Source organism: Pelecanus crispus, chromosome 3 (assembly GCF_030463565.1).
Source record: "Pelecanus crispus isolate bPelCri1 chromosome 3, bPelCri1.pri, whole genome shotgun sequence".
NCBI lineage: Eukaryota > Metazoa > Chordata > Aves > Pelecaniformes > Pelecanidae > Pelecanus > Pelecanus crispus.
This window is the reverse complement of record NC_134645.1, coordinates 36,091,748-36,107,098: the sequence shown is the minus strand read 5'-3', so window position 1 is coordinate 36,107,098 and position 15,351 is coordinate 36,091,748.

Here is a 15,351-nt window from a genome sequence, read left to right as displayed (position 1 = left end):
ATTAGGTCCAGTAATCCTTATGACTTTTCTTTCTCAACAGGGCAGATTCTCAGTTGGTGTAAATTGGTGTAACGCTATTGAAGCCAGTGGAATAATATGGATTTATCCATGGCATATACCAAACCAGCAGTCAGCACCAGTGCTAGAGGTGTTGTCCTATCAGCTAAAAGAAATCACAAGCCCAAACTGCTTCCATTGAATGTAAAAGGCAGGACTACGATCGCACCTAGAGCCGATGCTGGAATTACATGCAGCCAAACTTGTTTTCAACCGGACTGCTCAAGTGCTTAAAGTTAAGCATACACATAAGTGTTTGCAGGATTAAAGCCTCCATTTGGAATGACAGAGTAAATCCAAATGGAGATGGATTAGCTGGCAGGGGGCAGGTTAGGTGGTCAAAGGCACATGCAGTTTATCATATGGCTCTGTAATTTACTACATGATTATCACAACTACATATTTGGTGTGGGGATATAGATATACATGCACACATGTATACACAGAGCCAAACTTTTTTTGGCACGGGGGCCACACAGTCATTTCAAATTGAGACTCTGGGCTGCACTTGTTCCAGGACTGCTTGTCTGTTGCCAACATACTGAAGCGCCTCAGGCTTCAGTCTGATTCTTTGTTTGCTTGCCCATTAAAGTTCTTATCCCACACTCCCTTTTGGCAGAAAATTTTGTTATTTCTGCTTTATGCTGGCCTAGGCCCTTCTCTTGCCTCTGTTCCTATTAACCTATAGCAGTGACAGCCAGGAGCAAACTGAAGCAGCTGGTTGGAGACGCTACTATCAGACTGCGAAACAGCTGTTGTGCAGAGGGGCCACCCTGAAAAACTTCTATTACAGCACTGCTGGGCCATATTTTGGCCATTGCAGACAGGGAATTGGGGAAAGAGAGCACTTTCATTTGCAGATATTTAATTGCTGAAAAATGTAGGGGTGTGTGCGGCATCTTTATTGGATGTCACACAGAAGTAATGCTTTCCAGGTATTTTTTTGGCACTTCACATCATTATCCTCTTACTGCCAGCATGCAGTGTCCCCATGTTGCAACTCAGTGTGAAACTGATTTCCAATTTTTCTGTTTAAATTAATATTTACCAGTTGGTTATTTTTGGCAGACTTTTATTGATAGCATTGATTCAAGACGAATAGCCAAATTCAGTTCTTGGTTACAGCAGTATGACATCTGGAGTTAACTCCACTTTTATCACTGTCACCAAGAGAAGACATGGTCCTTTTTCTGTCTTTTTATAGCGTGACATTTGGTCCGTCCTTACCTATAGGTAAGAGTTTGGCTGCAGTTTTAACTTTGGAAAAGTTGGGATTACAGCATTGAGTATAGCTCTGAAATTTATTGATCGGGCTCTTCTCTAAGATACTTAATAGTACCTGCATCTTAACCTTCAGGAACCAGTCACTCCAGAGTACCATTATGTATGTGCAGAAATGGCTCTTACAAAAGCAGTGTAAATTGGACCTTCGCTATCAGCCAAAAAGAAACCATTATTTGAGTACTTTTGTATCCATCACCAGTCAGGTGGATTAATCACTTCAGAGTTATTTTAGCTATTTCTAAACGAAAGATGTAGCAGAATCATTGACCAGTGCATAGGACCTACAGTGTAATTTGAATGGACTCATAGCAAGTGAGGTACTTGACGCAGCTGCGCAGAATTTTCTGCACGTCCTGTTGCGTGGTGGGGCCTATTGCCTCCGCATCTCTGTAAGTGCACAACAGTCCATGTTGCCTAGACTGAATCCACTCTGGTGGATATTGACACAAGTAAATACCTCAGCTATGTCTATAGAAAAGCTATAAAATTGCATGACAATGCCTATGTAATTGGCATGCAAGCCTAAGCACCGTTGCATTCAACTCACATTAAGAGCTGTACTTCAAACCACATTCCTGTTTGTCATCTTAAGGGTGGGAAATCACTAAAAGAATAAAGTCAGCCACCAAGGCTGCCAAGCTAAGTTTGCTGTGACATTGATAAATATTCAAGCCAATGTCTTTCAAATGTTATTGTGAATCACCTTTCCCTCCTTCCTTCCCCTGCTTCAGTCATCTTGTTGGCTCAGAATATTCACCTTTGTCTCAGACCTCAGCTGCCTTCACTTTATTGCATATGATTGCTATTGTCTTTGTCTCTTTTATCCGCTTCACTGTGTCTCATTTTCCTAAAGTACCTGGCACCCACTTTTCCATAACACTGTTCCTTTGTTTCAGGAAAACATAATTTCAGGAGGCAGCAGAAATACAGTTCCAAAGGCCACAGGGTGACATCCTCTCTCACCTGATCTTTATTCATATCGGAGTTTAATGGCATTTTTTTTTCCATTTCTCAAGCACCCTGGAACTCCCTTCCTCCCTGACAGGAAGGCACATTTTATTTCTCATAAAAATGCTTTCCTACCCATCTTCTGTTCTTCAGAAGTTTCAGAGGCCCTTCTGTTAAATGTTGGTTTTCTCATGTGGATGGGCCTGTTGACCTCGTTGTGGTTTATTACTGTTTTGACATTTTTTCTCCTTCCTAAATTTGGAGGAACTTAGACCCTTTTGTCATTTCTAATCTCTGTTGTATTGGGCTTCAGCAGCAATCTTCCCAAACTCTGTTTTTAATGTTGTGGTAGGAACAATTGAGAATTTTCAACAGCTGAACTGGTTGGCTTTCTAAAAGTTTATTTTTAACATACAACTAATCTTGTGTTTGTGGTTCATGCATAATCTACCTGCCTCGGATATCACCGACAAAAAATACAGTTTCTCTCATTTCTACCAAGTCAGGAAAGGATGCCGTTATGCAGTCCTTTATGTACACTTTCTTAGCTCCCTGATGCATTAAAAAAGGGCCCTCAGTCCATTGAAATAATACAAAACCTCAGTTGCTGATGGAAGTGGTATGTGATTTTCTGTGTACATTTTACACCAGAAGGTACAGTGCCTATTGTACATCCCCATTTAAAACTCAAACACAATGGCTCATGCAGCTGGATGGTGACCTGCCAATGAAGTTTAAGACAGCATAGACTTCCACATGAATCTGCAGATTAATGAGACAGAGAACTATCTTCTTTTTTACCCACAAAAGGCTACTCGCGCATTCAGAATGTGCTGCAGACTAAAACCAAAGTTCAGCTCGCCACAGGAGTAGAGAAGAAACACGCACAGGATACACCTCAGAAACAGCCCAGCCCTTATGGAAAACTCCTGTGGAATTTAACACAAAATGATAAGCTTTCTACGGCTTTTTTTTTTTGTACCATCCTATACTCAGATACCTCTGCTATTAAATTCTATACAATGGCTCAAAAAAGTTCATATAAAAGATGTAATGCTCCATAGGTTTTAGAGTAATTTCTGCAGTGTTCTGTTACATTTCTATAGGACACCCTTGTTTCTATTCCAATTATGTTATCTAGAACTTTTCATAAAAGACCTATCTTATAACAGGCCCCTTCCCTCTCTCTCCATTTTCCTTTAAGTATAACAAAATGTATATAGAGATATATATTACAATGTGTACTTCTTACAACTCCATGATTTTAGGTGTACTATCACATGTGGCAAAGGCATTATTTGTCTTTTGGCTAGTAAGCTAAGTAAACTAGTAAGCAAACTGTCAAAACCAGACAAATATAAATAGCAACTGCCTTCTCATCTTGATTAGGCCAATGAAACAACACTAGTGTGGAAGAGGGGGAAAAATGAGCTTTCAATCTTTTTTTATTATAATTTTGAAGCAAAGTCTAAATTATAAACACTTACAGAAACCTTCACATGTGAATGTCCTCTCAGGACATTATGTTGCAAGATGAAGTAAGTTGTGCAAGGGTTAGTTTAGCTCCTCAGATAAATAAAAAAAGTCTTCAGGAAGTGTTTGGCCCATCATAGTCCTACAATTCTGATGTAATTCTTACTTATCTGTCCTTCCGGAATACAGCGGCAGTTGTCTTAGGTGTTGATTCAAGCAGTTCCATGAAAATGGGCCACTTAATATTTGTCAATGGACACAAAGACAGCAGGTACTTCAAGGCTGACTAATCAGCTTTTAAGGTATTTTTGTTGTCTTTTCTTTTTTCCTCTCCTATCAGTCAAAATTTTCACAATTTGCTCTTACCCTCTTATGACTGCACCCAGCTCCATTGGAGTCACTCTTTCTGTGTTCCCACCCCATTATCTCCTCAACAGACTCTGGATCCACCTAGAGAGGGGCAGACTGTGGTGGGAATTTGGACACTGGAGAAATGGACAAGCTGCTTACACTCTGCCAAGACTCAGTGGCAGTGCCAGTGGGATGGTGATGCTGTCAGGCACTTGGCTGTGACAGCTTGATCACAAGTGACCCAAACTCAGAGCAAGTTAGGTTAAAAAGGAACATCTAATTTCTCTCAACAGAGGCTCAGAGAGCAGAACTCTGCACAACCCTTCATTTGCCTCTTCCTCATCCTAGGGCTTGACGGGGAGAGCTGAAACAGAAGACTAATATGATCTGTTACCTTTATAACCAGAAGGTGGTAATCCACCATGGAAAGATAGTTCAGACTATTGTTTGAGCTAATAATTAGAGGCCAAATTAATTTAAAGTGGACTGGAGAAATGGCAGTAATGTAAATAGAATTTTTCATTTTAAAGGTCACCTAGTTAACTATAACAACATTGGATTTGCTAGTCCCTGTTTGTCATGGTCATGGCTTCAAACATGAAATTGTCTTCACATATGTCACTCAGAGGGAAGGGGCCTGCAAGAAATTCCATATGACCTTATGATGAGCAATACAAATTATAGCGACTAAAGAGACGCTAAGAAATAGCTTTCATTACTCAGTTTTTGCATTTACAGAGGTAGTGATTGAAATAAGTAATTTGACACCTATGAATGCAAATGCTGGGTATAATAAGAAATGTATAGAAGACTAAAAGTTAAAGTAATTGAACCGGTGAAGGTCCCATGGTCTGTTACTTTTTTCTTTTCTATGAGTTTCATAGAGTAACAATGTTTTAATCTCAAAGTGGCAGGAGATGGAAGCATAAAGCAAAGTGGCAGGCTTTAGCTTATCAATTTGAGACAAATATTTTTAGTCACTGATTCTTGACACAAGGATTACCCATGCCAGCTTTTGTGGCGTGAAGAGAAGGGGCCCCTGAAAGGTTTGTTGAAGTCAATATGTCTTTAAAAATGACTCACAGAAAAAATGCAAGTTACAGCAATCCTCCTTGAGATGACTAACTTGATTTGTTAAAAAACTATTTTGTGACAGTTTTGACTCATCAAGAGCCTATTTAGCTCATGAGGATGCCTTTGATGGTGTAAAAAGATCTCTGAATACATGAATCACAATTGAATACCATCCAAAGCATCATCAGATGTCATATAAAGGGATAAGTTCAAACTTCCAAAGTGTTTATGTGGATAATGTATCCACTTAGTTTTATTATCAAATCTTTATTTTATTCCTGAGACTACAATATCTTGTCTTACTGCTTTCATGATTGTTTCAATTCATCTAGTTTCTGCATATCTTTGAGTATTTACTTTTCATTTTTTATGTAACTCCCTTGAGAAGCAGCTTTGCATTGACTCATTTTCTTTCCTTCCTTTCTTTAAGAAAGTTTTGTCTCTGTGGATTTTCTCTGAAGATGTTTGGAATTGATGAGTTGTGATTTCAACGCTGTTTCCCTGACTGACTTGAGCAGTAGAGCCTCATTCATGTCACGAGTGTGTTTGCTGAAGTTGGCACTATGGGTCCAGCTGAACACAGTTTTCAACTGTTAATACCATAATCCTAATGCATCTTCTGCTCTCTGTTTTTCCTTTGATCATTTAAAATATTTCTTGAATTATAGACAAACCCTACTCCTCTTCAAGCACTGCAGGAAAAGTACCACATTAATCTTTGGGGATGCTGATTTCTGTTTCTAGTTTTCTAGTGTTTGGAGGGATCCTGACTTTCTGTTAACACAGTCATTATCTGGGACAGAGTTTATGGTTGATATATTTGTCCACGCACTCCTGTTTTTAATTTTATTATTTTAATGAAACAGATTAAGAGAAATCAAACCAATATATTTTCACTTTCATTTCATATTTGCACCAAATCCTTGGGTGGATCTAAACCCAGCCATATTACCCAGATCTGTTGCTGAATAGCCTAATTTTCTCTCTTATATATTGGGATTTTCCAAATTGTTCTCTTAAAGAACATCTGCTTTTCCATCTGGTCACTCATGTCTGTTATACTGGTCCCTCTGAATGCCTGGGCCCTACAGTCTATTTACCCTGTGCAGTCCAGGTGCCCCAGCCACATGTATGGAGTCTGACAGCTCCCCGTCCCACGTAGCCTTCCTTTCTCACCACATTCACACACTTCTCGGTGACATAAACCTGCAGGACCATCACACCTGAATGTAACAGTTCCCCTAGTTTTATCACTGTTATTGCTATTGCCATTCTCTTAACTTGGAAAGCTAATAAGCACTGATAACAGGCAAGGAAGAAGCAAGTATTTATCCAAAATGTACTACTTCTGAATCTAAAATACTTTCACAATGGAAATCTCCACAGTGCTAAATACCTGAAATCCCTGATCAGTTCACACTGATGGCTTATTCTCTGGCTCTGGTCTGGACCGCTACAAATACATGCCCAAAACAGTGCCCTGGCAATTTGGCAGATGGTTTCCTCCAGAAAGCACTCCCAAAGGCAGTATGGACAAGACTGCATCGTGTTATCTCCCTTCCCCATCCCCATGACGTTCAAGCCATCCAAGTATTCCCCTGTGCCATACCCCTGGGCTGGCAGCATTCTGTTCAGCGGAACCAGCACCAAAGGGGCTGCAGCCTAGGGGCAACCTTATTTCACATACATTGAACAAACACCACAAATTAACAGTGCTCTCCTCAGGCCAAAGGCTCACCACCTGGGGCCCAAATGTGAGCGCACATGGAGCGACGGACCGGGGGACACAACTAGCCTGCTGTGAAGAGCGTTAGGTACGGACAGCGTGGACGGGAGTTGGACTGCACCCCTTAGCCCCTGGGCAAGGGCTGTGTCCCAGGTCCTCTCCTAGTAGCAGTGTAGACTCAGCCAGCAGCTAACAGCATAGCTCCCAAGCAGATTTTAGCTCTCAAGCACATGGTTGGGGTACAGCTTCTTTTTAAATAACTATTTTGCTAAGTGGAAATAGTAGTACCTGGCCTGACAGCTGTCTTCCTATTAACCTGAAAGAGGCACAAGCCTATTTTCATTCAAAGCAAAACTCCCAGGCTTTAACTACATTTTTTCTTCTTCTCTGCTAAACAAAAAGGATCCTAAACAAGTAAAACCACCACTGAAGAAACTCTTGCCAAGGAGTGAGAATTCCCCAAGTTATTGATTGTAATAAAAATACTCTACATCTGGCTTCATTTTCAAATGCACTCTGTACCTGCAGCTCTTGCTGGTACCAAATGCAAAGCTGGGAGAGCACTACATTTCAATATGAACACATCTGGAGGCCTTCTACCTGCCGCTGGTGTGATGCCTCTCAGCATAGGGATGCTTACAAATAGTACTCTGCTGGACCAGATTTCATCTTTCAAGAAGTAAAAGTGCCTGTCATCTGATGATGGATACTGGCTCTTCTCTCAGTAAAAGTCCGTGTATTCTCAGCTTCCATCCATGTAGAAAAGCAGTTACAGAAGGAAAAGCAAAAGAGGTGATTGACAGAGAAACCACCAACTACGTAGCTATGAATTAGCCTGCTGAAAGATGGGCCTCTCAGTCAATAGGGAACACCAGAAGAGGGAATAAGAGGAAGCTGGTATCACTCCTACTCCTTCCACCTGGAGCATACTTAAAGAAGGCTCTTTGGTTTCCCGAATCCATCCACTTAATGCTTTTTAGAGCACTGGGTACAGCCAAATCATTCATGCAGTTAAACCAGGACAGTAAGGTAACAAGGTAAGAACAATATTAGTTATAATTAAAGAGACCCTGAAGATAGCAGAAGAATGAACTCTTTCCTTCCCCTTCTCTCTCCTTCCACCTATTATTTCGTTTTGTACAAGGCAGAGATTAGAAGGAGGAATAGCGGCCTGCAGCGAAAGGAAGAAAAAGGGGAATGATGACACATAGAAAATTGAAGCTTAAGATATCTGCATATCCAGCAAGACAAAAAAAAAAAAAAAGGGACAAAAAATAAAAGAGTATTTGAAGTACATTATATACAGAATAAATCCCAGCAATGGAATTAGCTAGTTACCAGATGAAGGTGGTAAAATCATTAATAATGAAGAAAGTCATATTCAATGAACATGTCTCTCCTCGATTTGGAAAAAGTAGGATGACAGCAGTATCATATCGGGCAGCCAAAGCCTTTTTCAGTCCATTAGTAACCAAATAGAATGTTAAACATCTACTTGTGATAAAAACCTGTAATTCATCAGGCCCAGATAACTTGCACCTGAGGAGTCTCAAATAGTTGGTGGAGGAGATTCTTCCTTCCACATGTTAATTTTTAATGGGTCTTGAAATAATATAGAAATTCCAGAAGACTGGAAGAAGACTGATGTTTTGCCAGTATTCAGCAAGGACGAACATGATGACCTTTGTAAATATAAGCCAGCTAACCTAACATCAGACTGGTGAGGGGGAGCAAAATAATAGAATATGGGATTCAACTGATAAAGAATGAAAGGACAGGAAGTAATTAATGCCAGTCAGCATGGTTTTATGGAAAATAGGTCTTGTCAGACAAACCTGATTAGATTACAAAATTGGCTGAAAAGGTAACTGCTTCAGTGCAATATACTGAGACATTTGTAAGGCATTTGATTTAATTTTGCAAAACATTCTGAATAAAAATAATATTGTGCAGTCTCAGTGAAATACCCACTAGCAGAACAGTGGTCTTACTAAGCAGCAAATCTCAAAAATGAGTTATCACTGGAAAGTCATCACTGAATAAAGATTTTTTTAGCAAGGCTGGAAAGGGGTCAGTCTTAGCCCTGGCACTTGAGCATTTTTGTTGCTGAGTTAAATATAAATTACTGCTGATTGTACGTTAATGCAATCTTTGCACGTATCGATAGAAAAGCAACCAATATGTATATAGATGTGATGCTACATCTTCATACAGCATTGGTGTGGCTACTGAGATGCCACTCAGTTTCAGTGATCATATGTTTAATGAAGCTGAAAAAAATCAGAGGTTTGGAAAACAGCTGCAAAAATCATAGTTAGAACTGAAGAAAACACCTTACCATGAGAACTTGAGGGAATATGGAGAGATTGCTTGATTGCAGTGTGTAAATACCTCCATCAGCAGAAAAGCAGCTCACCCACTTCCCTTTTCCAGCACCCCCACTGAGCTGGGACAAACCAGGTACGCAGTCTTAGGGCCCAGGTCACCCTGAAGGGTTTCTGTTTCCGCATCAGTAGCAGGATAGGTTAAGCACAGCCCGGTGGCAATGGGGTGTCCCTCATGTCGGGAGGGGTGCCTGACCTACTACACGTGGCAGCACTCATGTAGGTCGTCTGCATCTGTGAAGGCTCCAAGACTTTTCTCTTGCCTGCAATCCCTCTCCAAGTAAAAGGGCAGATAAAATGACCCTGGATAACTCAGGAAATGTCCCGGCCAATTATCTTAGGGAGCCTCAAGTTGTTATCAGAGGATCAAAGACCCTTCTCTAGTCTTCAACGCAGAAAAGTTGCAGCTAGACGACAAAAGGAGAGGCAGGGGAAGAATGTGACAACTTAATGATGCTATAGTAGCACCGGGTAAGATCCTCAGCTTGAGCAAGCAGGTGCTGTTCCTTCAAAGTCAGTGGAGAGATGCTGATTTACACCAGTGGAGAATCTGACATATTATATTTTTTTATTTGCTTGAGTCCTGCCGTGGCTCCATAAGCAAAGGTTAATGCAGGTCTGCCAGGGGCAGGCTGGAGTTAACACAGAATGGCAGTTGTGAGGTTGCTGATTCTGATAAAAGCAAATTGTGAACTGCAAGCATCTGAGTGTTGAGTGTCACATTCACACCTAACAGCTGCCCTTGCCTGTTCCCCACAGTCATCCACTTCTGTCATCATGATATGTTCCTGAAACCACATTTGTGCTGCTGTCACTTTTTGTCTTTGGAAATTTGTGTACAGCCTTTCTGTAATGACATACTAAAAATGCTTGTAAACTTCAAATGAGTGGATTAAAATATATTTAACCTAGCAAATCACTTCCATATATTAGGGAGAAATTTGAGTCTTTACTTCTTCCAGGTCTGCAATCTTGCCTGTAAACACTTGCAGTAGGGATGTTAAAACTTATAAAGTTGTAGGAGGTATCTGATGGGTGAGGGTGGTGAAGAGTTTGTTCCTTTCATGAAAAAAATGAGGAACCTCATCACAAATGTCGCTAAAGAGAAGAGACAGACATCTCTATGTGGGTTGCCTGGCTTCTCCGTTTCCACCAGTCCTCTTTGGATGGATAGTCAGGGAAAAGCCTATCAGCAGAGCCAGGGCATCTCTAAAGCATTTTTGTCTGTGTATCAGTACTGGGCAATGTCAATACTGTCAACACGTCAACAATCTGTGGCACAGATGTGGAAGATAACACGAGGACAGATTTTGAATGTCAAGCCCGGGCCCCTCCAGGGCTGGGAGCTGGGAGCACACCAGCCTGAGAGATGCACTGGTGACACGCTGTGCTTGCATCCCCTACTGAATTCCGAACTCACTGTCATCCCTGAACTCCCACCTTGTAGGTTATTTCCTAAAAGTGATTAACTGCACTTTTCCTCTTTGAAAGGCAGCATTTCCCAGCTCCTGCTGAGTTTTTACCTTCACACTTAATCTCTGGTTCACAAAGAATAATATAGACTTGCGCTCACCTGCTGAAAAGGTGCAAATCTCTGAACCTAAACTACCCATAAATTGCCGAGATACCAGAAGCAGCTGCCTAGCTACAGCAGGACAGAGTTTAGGGTGAGCCACGAAATCTGCCCACAGAGCCTATTAAACCAGCTTATGCTGAGTTTTTTTGTTACTTGGACCGCAGTGTGGGACATGCTTCCAGCTGCACCAGCTATCCTGTTGTCGGTACCTGCACTGGCCAGCTGAAAGCCGCTGATAGTACCAACGTTTTTGGGGGGGGAAAAAAGAAAAAGAAAAAAAAGCCAAGGTTAGTAAACCAGATTTTGCTGGAAATAATTGCATTAAATATAGAAAAGGTTATATATGTTTCCTTTGTCCTTTCTCTCCCCATAGGCTGCTGGTCTATGATCATTCCTTGTACCTACCCTGTAGCTGATTTTATTGTTTATTGCTAGCTCCCCCTCCAGTTTGCTCGGGGCCCTGTGTCTTAGCGAGTGACTCCCCGCTCCCTTTCCAAGTTCAGAACCTTTCTGGCTAAAGTCTGCGGTGACACGTAACACAAAAAGACAGCTTTGGGCACAGGGCGTGCAGCCCTTCCTGGAGAATACAGTCTGCGGTTCAGCGGTACTGTTTCTGGAAGATTAAGTGATTAAGCCTAACTAAAAGTGACTAACAGGGATGGATCTTTTCCTGTCAAACATGCACAGTTTTCCGTAGAGCGGCTCTAAGGTTGTGAATGAAGGTGAACAGCTCTGCTTCTAAAGACTCCTTAGTTTTAAGAAATTCAAAGAGCAGGCGTGACACTTTGTTCTGTGACTTTCTTAAACCTATACCCTACTTCACGTCCTTTCATGAGCCATCATCTTTCATATTTAAAGCACACATAACGGAAGTTAAAAAAAGACAGAGGAGATGAGAAGTACAAATCTCTGCAGATGTAGCATATAATTTAGCAAAGTATCATTTTATCACCCAGTCCTGCCAAGCCCTCCAACACATCCTGCTCATCTTGTGAGCAGTGGGGAGTGAGCACTCCAGTCTTTTTCTGGTTGCTTGAAACTCCCTGGTGCTGGCTATTTATTCAGCACTTGCATGCATGTTTATATAGCTAAAGCCTTGAGAATCTTCATAAATTGATTAACAAGTCTGTGTTTTGCAATAAACAGTATTTATTTAGGCATTTGAACCAATTCATAAAAAGCCATGTTCAGATTATCTGATAAACACGGTATGAAAACACAGATAACACAGGGACATACAAAAAAGTATGTTTTATTTACAGGTTTTGTATAAATATAGAAAAAGGGGGACAGGATAAATATACTAACAAAGTAGTTACAAAACTGTTTTCATTAATAACTTATCAAACCAGTTTTATTTCTTGAAAACATCCAAAGTAAGCTAAAAGCTATGCAGGCAGCTGGTTGAATTTCTCCTGGAGGGTTTGAATGAGGCTGCAGGCCGGTGCTGAATTTCACTCTTGTGAATAAATTCATGCATTATCTCTTGGAAAGCAATGTTTTTCAGGGTGGAATAAAGCCTATTTAGTAAATTATTATTTTTGTTTTTAAAACTAAATGACTGTTTATTAAAAAAGACAGCTACTGAAATTCAAATTTTTCCTCATTACCTGAGGCGTAATCAAATTGTCAGCTGTTCAACAAGGGTGATAATGTGGAACAGGAGTGCGATAATGTTTGCCATCATCCCAGCTGGTTCCCCCAAAAATAAACCTCCTCACAAGCTTCTCATCAGTGTACCTACATGATCTTAGAGAAGCCTATGACCCGGCACAAGGTATCATTCAGAAGTGATCTGATAATGCATATAAGTTGCTAGACCTCTTTTATTTGGTCACAACGTTATTTGAAGCAGAAATTAAGCCCTGACTTCACTGAAGAATGTAGGAGTTTGTTATTGACTTCAGTGTGATGAGGATTTCACTACTGGAGTGAAATGAATGCTATATTTTCAGATTTCAGAAGCAAATGCTGAATCATTTCATTTTACCAGTGTCTACAAGTACTAATGCAGAGAGAAAAAAGCTGAGAACTTTTGAAAATAGTTTATAATGTTAGAACAAGATCCAGCAGCTGAAAAGACAAGTGGGCATATTAAAGGTAGAAATAAAGCATATGTGTTTAGTAGTTTTTTGGTAAAACCACTTATTAAGGACATTTTAAAATCAAGACTGGCTGTTTCCTAAAAGTTTTGCTCTACTTTGAGCAGGAGTTAGTTCAAGGAATTCAATAGCTTGTGCAGTATAAAAAGTCATAGTAGATGGTTTTAGGAGCTGTGACTCTATTTGTCTATCTATAATTGACCCATCAATTAATCAAACTGGATTGAACATAAGGGCAGTTTCCCAGTTAATGCTAATTCATTCATAAAGTGAATACATTATCGATTACTATTTTTAAATATACTTAGTTGTAGAAATGCCTATAATTAAGAGCCCAGACCTTTGAGCTAGACAGCCACGATCTACACTGAACTGGGATACAGAGTAAATGGCAGTCTTCGCACGCAAGATGCAGTACTTGGTTAGTCAATTAGATACTGATTTTATTATTCTAACTGGATACACTAATTTCATCCCTGCTGTCCATAGATCTACAGTGGGTCATGATTAACATTTAGTTCAGTGGTAGAGAGAGATAGCATATTTTTCAATGACTGAACCTATTTTCATTGCTCATCCTTGTAAAAAAGCAGTGTTTTAATTAATTCAAATAATGCCAGTCCAGAAAGATACATTATTTTTGGAGCAGTGGCTCCAATAGTTTCAGCATGTTACGATGGATAAGAATGTCAGAGATGTTAAGGATATGCAACTAGGTATAAAATATGTTGTATGGAATAGTTTATTGTTGGGGCCCTGAGGGCACGAATAGGCCTTAATTTCCCTAGCCAGCCTCCCTCGGGACCCCCACCCACAACCTTTCCCCGTCTCCTGCTGCCCCGGACAGGACCCCTGGAGCTGGTTCACTCCCTGGCCCTGCCCGCGGCTGTCGACAGACCTCCTTCCAGCCCATGGCTTGGTTTGTCCAGCTCTGCCCCTGTGGGACCACCATGCTGCAGTGGGTGAGGGATCCAGCTTCAAAACAGGGGGAGGTTGGTGTTTGGAGGGGTTGCATCATTTCCCTTACGCTGGAGTACTTCCAAATTCTGATTCTTGGGGTGGCCCCACAAATAGCTAAGCTTACGCAGCTGGGGAGGTGCTTCACAGCTGAAAATGTGATGGGGTGAGGGCAGATGCAAACACACCAATGCTGCAGCTCAGGTGGTGTGCTGAGTTAGCTCTGATGTGGCTTGTTTGGGTGCCGGCAGCAGGGGAGGACCGGCAGCACCCAGCTTGACAGACATCCCTGATGCTGGCGAAAGTGCCTCGCACCTCAGCGTTGCCTTTCACCTCCATTGTGGCTGTCACCCCGTGCCTGCAATGAGGCAGTATGGGATGCGTTACGCTTCTTGCAAATTGAGTTTTGCATGCGTATTTTCTCTACTGTTATTTTAGTGTTTCTACTTTGTTGAAATTATCCAGAGAAATAGACTGGGTTGCAATATCAATATTGAATAGCTACAGACTACTGCTGCTGTTTTAATTTAGGACTAGATTCTCAGCCTAGCGACACAAGAGTAGCTTTAGCAAAATGAATAGCTCTGTCACATACTGCACTGTTAATAAGATTAAAATCTAGTCCTTTCATCTTGATCCTACTGGATCAATTTTTATTTAGTGACACTGTCAAGGCACTTTTCCAAGCTAATTTCTTATTTCAAGCTTGCTTCTTCAATGTAGTTTTTTCCACTTTACTTATTTACTTCCTCGTGGAAATTTTGAGCTTCAAGTTTCAACCAGTGCGTTTAGTCAGAAGGAGCTTACCCATGATTTAGTGTACAAATAATTTAACACAAAACTAATAGCAGAGATTACAACCTTTGGATGCTTACATCAATCTACACTGCTCGTGAACTACAAGTGGCATCGAAAATGTTTTCATTCACTTCAATGCTTTACTCGTATTTCTGAAAGGAATATTCTCTTAGTGCTGTATCAGGGTGTTGTACAACTGATAATTATATGCAAAATACTTGGGCACAAAGCTGTAGCACTTTTCTTAGTACAGACAGCTTTATTGCTTTCCCTTGGGTTGCATTTGGATTTCAGTATTAGATCTATTCTTAAGAATTCTAAGATAGGAATTCTTACTTTGCATAAATTCAGTATTTTCTTGCTGTTGGAGGTTTTGATGTATTCGCAACACTGCTGTCGCTGTCATATTCAGACTTGTTGTTGCCTGTTTCTTTGCCTATTGACTGGTTTATTATAAAGAGAAGCCCACCCCTTATGATGATTTTTCATTAATTCCATGGGATTTTTGTGGCTCGGACTACAGGCTATTACCCTAAAATACTAGGAGAGAATAGTCAGCTTTCCAGCCTCTGAGCCGTAACGTGAATCTGGCATCCACAAGCCATGCACGACGCTGCTGGG